Here is a 6,231-nt window from a genome sequence, read left to right as displayed (position 1 = left end):
AAATTCTAAACCTGATTAGAGACCTCATTCCCAATTGGTTCAGTTATGAGAATCCCCCAAAATTGAATTTATGAGCAAAATACTTATCTTTCTAGATGTATGCACTATTAATATGTTAGGACAGTGAATGTATGAGTGACAATATTCCCATGTGTGTGAGAGATGCACCCTTCTTCCCCACCAACCCTTTCTCTTCCCAAGTGGAAAGGGTCCTAAGGGTCAGATACCACAACTTCAAAATAAAGAGAACTCCATGATTCCAACACAACTGTGAGAATATAAGGTACCCTTTCAATTCCTAAGTGTTTTAAATAAGTATGTAATAAATAGATAATATATACTTGACTTATTCTCCCCCAAAAGATATTTTAATTGTGCAACTTAAGTCAATATGGATCTAGCGAATGGTCACAAATGGGTAATAATTGAAGTCCCATCACAAGAAAATAACTGAAAAACAATGAGGAGATTAATGAATTCTTACCCAGGCAACATATGGTCTTTAACTACAACAGATACATGAGTATGTTCTATGTTTATAAATTTCTAATTTTTCAAAATGTTCTAAGTAGCTCAAATCAATTATTGGCATGTTACTTCTTAAAACATATTCCATATTTTGATTCACAAAATTAAATTAACTTTTTCACTTGAAGTTTTAAGTGACATGGATAATCAGATGTCAGCTGTGCAGAGAAACTAATTTCCTCCAAATTATGGGTAAATGACATTCTCAGTCAATGATGTTTATTTATTTCAAATACTCACCCATCTTACTTTCCAAACACTTCTGTTATGTCCTGATTTACTCTATAACAATACATTAATTCCTTCATCTTTTCACTTCCCAAAGAATACTGAGGAGCCATGATAGGAAACATGTGGTACAAGGCTCATACTTGGTTCCCCCTTTCTCTTGAAATTTTCCTACTTACTCCCTATATTTACCAATGATGATGAAGAAGATATCATTCACTCAAATGTCATTCAATTGTCTTGTACCAAAATGCTTCTAGAGCACTTTCACATTTATTACCTCATTCAATGTTTACGTCATCTCTAGAACATGATACTCTTTTTATATACAGCATAAGAAAATTACATATTTTCACAAAATTACAGAGTTCTTAAGAATTGGTGCTCAGAATGGTACTCAGGCCTCCAAAACCCAAGCAGACAATGTTTTCCATAGTACCCAATGTTTCCTGGGTAGGAATAATTTGAGTTTTGATATTACATACACTGCAGTTGGAATTTTATCTCTTAACTAGCTAGGGGAATAGAACTGGAGGTAAACTCCTTAAAACTCTCCTTGAGCCTCAGTTTCCTCACCAGCAAAATGGAAATAAATAAATGACATGTATAACTACTGGACGCGGTTCCCAGCACATCTTAAATTTTTGATAAGTAATTGTAGTGAGGGTTCTATTTAATGCATAACAGATACTCTATAAATAGCCAGATCACATCAAGGTTTGTGGAAACTGAGACTATCACTAAATGAGGACTAATGGAGTAAAAAATATTTACAAATCAAGTTGAACAACGACTACAAATCGTACATATTGAATGCCTACTATGCCACACACGGTTTACTCTAAAGTTCTTTATATATGTACATTGGTACCATTATTGTCTCTATTTTACATATTAAGAACCTAAGTCACAAATCATTTAAATAACTCCTTGAGATCACACAGCAAAGAGTGACAGAGCTGGAGTTTGAATCTATTAATCTGGTTTGAGAGTCCTCCAAATATAGGCCAATTCCAATATCAATATTATATCCAAATTATATGCCAAAAATACACACAAAAATACAGGCAAGCATACATACATACATACAAAACATATCCTGTTTTGTTTTATATGTCTGTAATCATTGGTTTCTGTCCTTGTATTATCTGCTATCCACACAACAAAACCAATATTAGCAATATCTTGACATAAAGCAAAAGGTGCTCCTGAGAACAGGCCAATCAACATCTATTTTTTAAGCAACTATCAATTAAAATCCTATCTTTAAATATTACAATAAAGGAAAGAGAAGTTTCTATAAAGTAAATCAGGGTGATACCATACCACTTCCTTGCTCAAAACTCTCAACTACCTCTCTTTTTCCTAGAGTCAAGCTTAAATTCCTTAGCCTGACACTCAGGACCCTACAAAATCTGCCAGCTCACAGCCTGACACCCCCTACTCTTGTCCTCACTCTTCTCTCCACAATTTTTCTCTAGCTGCCCTTGTATCCAAGTTGCCATCTCTCTTGTCCCTACCTGCTCCCCAAGGCACAGTAGCATTTCTGTGAGTTAGCCTGCACTTCTAGTATCTTTGAGGGATCCTTTTCTCTCCATCCTGGAAGCACACCAACTACTTCGATCCTTTGATATTAATCCTCACATTGATTGAGCACCCGTGATGTTCCAGGCATTCTAAATGCACCTTTGTATTTAACCCTCACAAAGCCTGGCATACACCTCACTGTCTTCATTTTACTTAGAAGGACGTCAAAGCTGAGAGGTCTAACTTGCCAAAGGTAGATAACTGTTAAGAAATGGATTAGAGATTCAAATCAAAGTGGTCCAAATCCAGAGTTAAATTTTTCTCACATTTTTCCAAAATGAAATCTAGGTTTTACCTTTCAAGTCAACTGGTCATTTTCTCATGGTACTACAGTTTTGAGAAGAAAAAAAAAACTAAGGATATACTAGGGCACAGCAGGTCTAAGTGTAATGATCCATTAGTAGGGCCCTCAGTGGGTGTGGGGAAGGTAGCAGGCGTGGAGAGGGGAGAATATGCTCAGGTCAGACATTAGGAAGGAGAATGTGTTGATGCGGTATTGAGGTTGCTTCTTCTCTGGGCTTCCCTGGGTCTCTATTACCCAACTCAGCTACTCTGCAGTCATTTCCAGCACTCTTGTTGCCTCCTACTATCAAGTTCTTAAAAGCCAGGCACTCATTTTCCAGACTCTATTACTAGAGTTAGGGGTTGCTGTGTGACCTTGTTCTTGCCAACAAGATGTAAAGGGATAACAGTCAGTACCTTCATGGGTAGCATGAAAATATTCTCTCAGAAAAGAGAGGCAGATAAGAACATCCTCCTCCACCATCCTTGCTTTCTGCTTTGGATCCTGACACATGAAGATATGATGATTAGGGATTGGCAATATGATAACATGGTATAGAGGATCAAAGATGCTACCAAACCCACTCTGATACTGCCCAGATCCAGGTCTCTGTGGTATAAACATTCCGTCTTCATGGTTTACTCTTCTGTGAGTTAAGCCTCCCTCTCCTTGAAGTCCACGGCATCCTAAAATCAGTACACCACCAAACGGGCAACAGCAATAAGTTTCTACATGTTCTGTCCTCTTTGACAACACAGAAACAGCCTAGAAAAAGGAAGTCTCTGACTCTCTGAATAACATTTCTGTAAATCTATGGAAGCAAAAAGTCACACAAATCTTGGGATTCTTAGCTTATAATTGTTAGATCCAGATTCTTGAGAAAATTCCTCATGGACTCACAGCCTACAATTGATATGGTGAGGCAGGAGGAGAATTCTACCTAACAATTGTTTACTCACTGCCAAGAAGATAGAAATCTTTTCTATAGAGGATTGGAAAAGAGAATAACATAATAAATACTAATGTTGGGGTCTGACTTCTGACTGTCCTTTCCTGCATATTTGACTTATTATGGGAAGGGAGGGTGGATAGAATAAGCTTGGGATTTAAATATAGGAAGGTTTGTACCACACTCCACGTCTGGAAGTCATTCAGGTGACAGTCGTGCCAAGTGACTCACACCAACAAAGGTAGACTGCTACAGATCGGTAATGGGGGACGGCACAACAAGACCACCCATCTCAGGCCTTCGAAGAGACTCAAAAAGTTCTCAAGAGGTCCAGAAAACAACAGAGAATTAAGGGCTGGAATGCAGTCAGAGATTCACGGTCCCACAGCAGACCCAGAAGGTGAGGTCATCAGAGAAATGGGAAGAATAAGAAGTAGAAAGAGAGCGGCTCAGAGATACTGAGTTTAAAATTAAATAGCCTGAAATGGGAAGACAAAGGTTCATTTGTGGGTTTCTTTTGTCTACTATAGAGCTGAAATGGTATTTTGCGAACTAAGTGGATTTCTATAATAAAGAAAGTTTCATTTTTCCCATATGAGTTGGTATTACAAATTTAAAGTTGTAGCAGACAATTTGACATTCCTGTCATACAACGTTAGAACTCATCCATCTGAGCTAATAGCAATTTTCCAAAAGAGCCCACAAACAGCAGGCTACCCTGCTGACTGACCCAAAAGAAAAGACCTAATTTGACAATCCCCAGGTGGAGAAATCCCACAGGCTAAGAAATTTGAAGCATGGATTATATCATATTTCACAACCATGAAGAGCAGGCTTAAGCCAACCAGGTGAAGATGGCTTTATCAGCCTTTGCACTCCCCATCACACAGCCCTTCCAAGCTCAAGAACAGACCTTGTCCCCAAGAAGCCACATCACTCAACTGAGCTTGCCTATGACACCAGGTTCCTGGGAGTCCCTGCCCATTGTGAGTAGTATTTCATTATTGGCAGACAGGTTTCTTGGCTCCCTGGGAATGGTTCTTTATGCAATCTGAAGTTCTGAAGCACCCAAAAGGAGAATGTTCAAATTATGAACCAGTAAGATGCAACCAAGGAGTTTAGAGCAACTGCTGTAGAATATTAGAGTAATTGTGGGCGTGGAATCAGACATCCTGGGTCAAAGCTCAGTTTTATATCCTTCTGGGTATGTCACCCTTCCTTCCATTTCCTCATCTGTGAAATGGAGAGAATATCTACCTCAATATACATTTCTGAAGATGAAAAGAGATACCACTCAACTCTGCTAGGCCATATAGTAAATGCAAGAAATATGAGTTTTTCTCCCTTCTGTTACTTCATGCTATAAATTTTATCATATTCTGAGCTTAAGCACAATCTATTTATGTCAAGGTTTAACAACCATGGTGACTTCATTTTTAAGTCCATCTAGTTCATTTCAGATCTGGCTGTACCTAATGGGCCTCTGTAAATAACAACAGAACCACTAAGCCTTAAATTCTCAGGTACCACTTGGAAGCCTCGGCTAGAGATGGTTCCATCAGTACTCATTCAACTGATGTTCACTCTGCTTCGAAAGTGTGCCAATCTCATCCTCAAGCCCAGGGAAGAGACAAGGGGATAATATGATCTCTGTAATATAGTGGCAGAGGTAAGACAGATGCTCTGAAGCTAAGATGAAGGATACTGAACTCAAAACCAAGGCTGAGAAGCAAGGAGACTGTATCAGACTGTTTCAAGAGATGTTAGTGGCCTGAACAAAGACTGTGATGGTGGAGCGTAAAAGAAATAGAGAATATGTGTGAGTGATGAATTGTCGTAACCCGATGGCCAGAGCGGCACCGGCACCAGCGATCAGCGGTACCTGTTTCGTCTGCCCGACCCCAGCAGGGCTGAGAATCGACCCCAGTCCTTCTCCTGAGGGAGGGAGAGAAAAAAGGGAGCAGGAGAGGGAGACGCAGAGAGTAAAGACAGAACTCACAGTTCTCCTATCAGGCGAAAGAGAGTGTTTATTCAAAGAACTGTTCTTTATATAGTCTTCAAGGGGGAAAGCAAGGCAAGCTGACCTAGGCAGGCTACAGAGTCGAATGCATATCAAAGAAGCACCCCGACTTTGCCTCAGCAATCTTGGGGGATGGAGAACTAACACTGAATACGGTTTTGATCTTTTGTGTGCCTTGGCCACAAGCAAGACAGTTGCCAAAGTTACTTTGACCAGGAAATGGCAATCTCCAGCCTCCAGATGCAAATCTTGTTTACTGGCTCACTCAACGGAGTGATAATCCTTGCCTGAGGCAGACTGAACTTGGTGGCCCTGACAATGAATCACTGGGTTCTACTCCTGAAACTGTATGTTAACTAGTTTAAAAAAATGTTTTAAAAAGAAAAAATAAGAATAGAGTTTCATAAATCATTAAAGACCTCTTGAATGGTGCACAGCAGGGGGCACCTGGGTGGCTCAGTCAGTTAAGCATCTGACTCAACTTACATGATCTCTTAGTTTGAGATCGAGCCCCGCATTGGGCTCTGTGCTGGGAGGAGTGCTCGCTTGCTCGCTCTCTCTCATAAAAACAAAAACAAAAATATTTTTTTAAAAAAAGGTGCAGAGACTGATCTCAATTATAGAACAGATGTAAAT

The sequence above is a fragment of the Suricata suricatta genome, chromosome 2 (assembly GCF_006229205.1).
Source record: "Suricata suricatta isolate VVHF042 chromosome 2, meerkat_22Aug2017_6uvM2_HiC, whole genome shotgun sequence".
Classification (NCBI taxonomy): Eukaryota; Metazoa; Chordata; class Mammalia; order Carnivora; family Herpestidae; genus Suricata; species Suricata suricatta.
Note: the sequence above shows the minus strand (reverse complement) of the source record.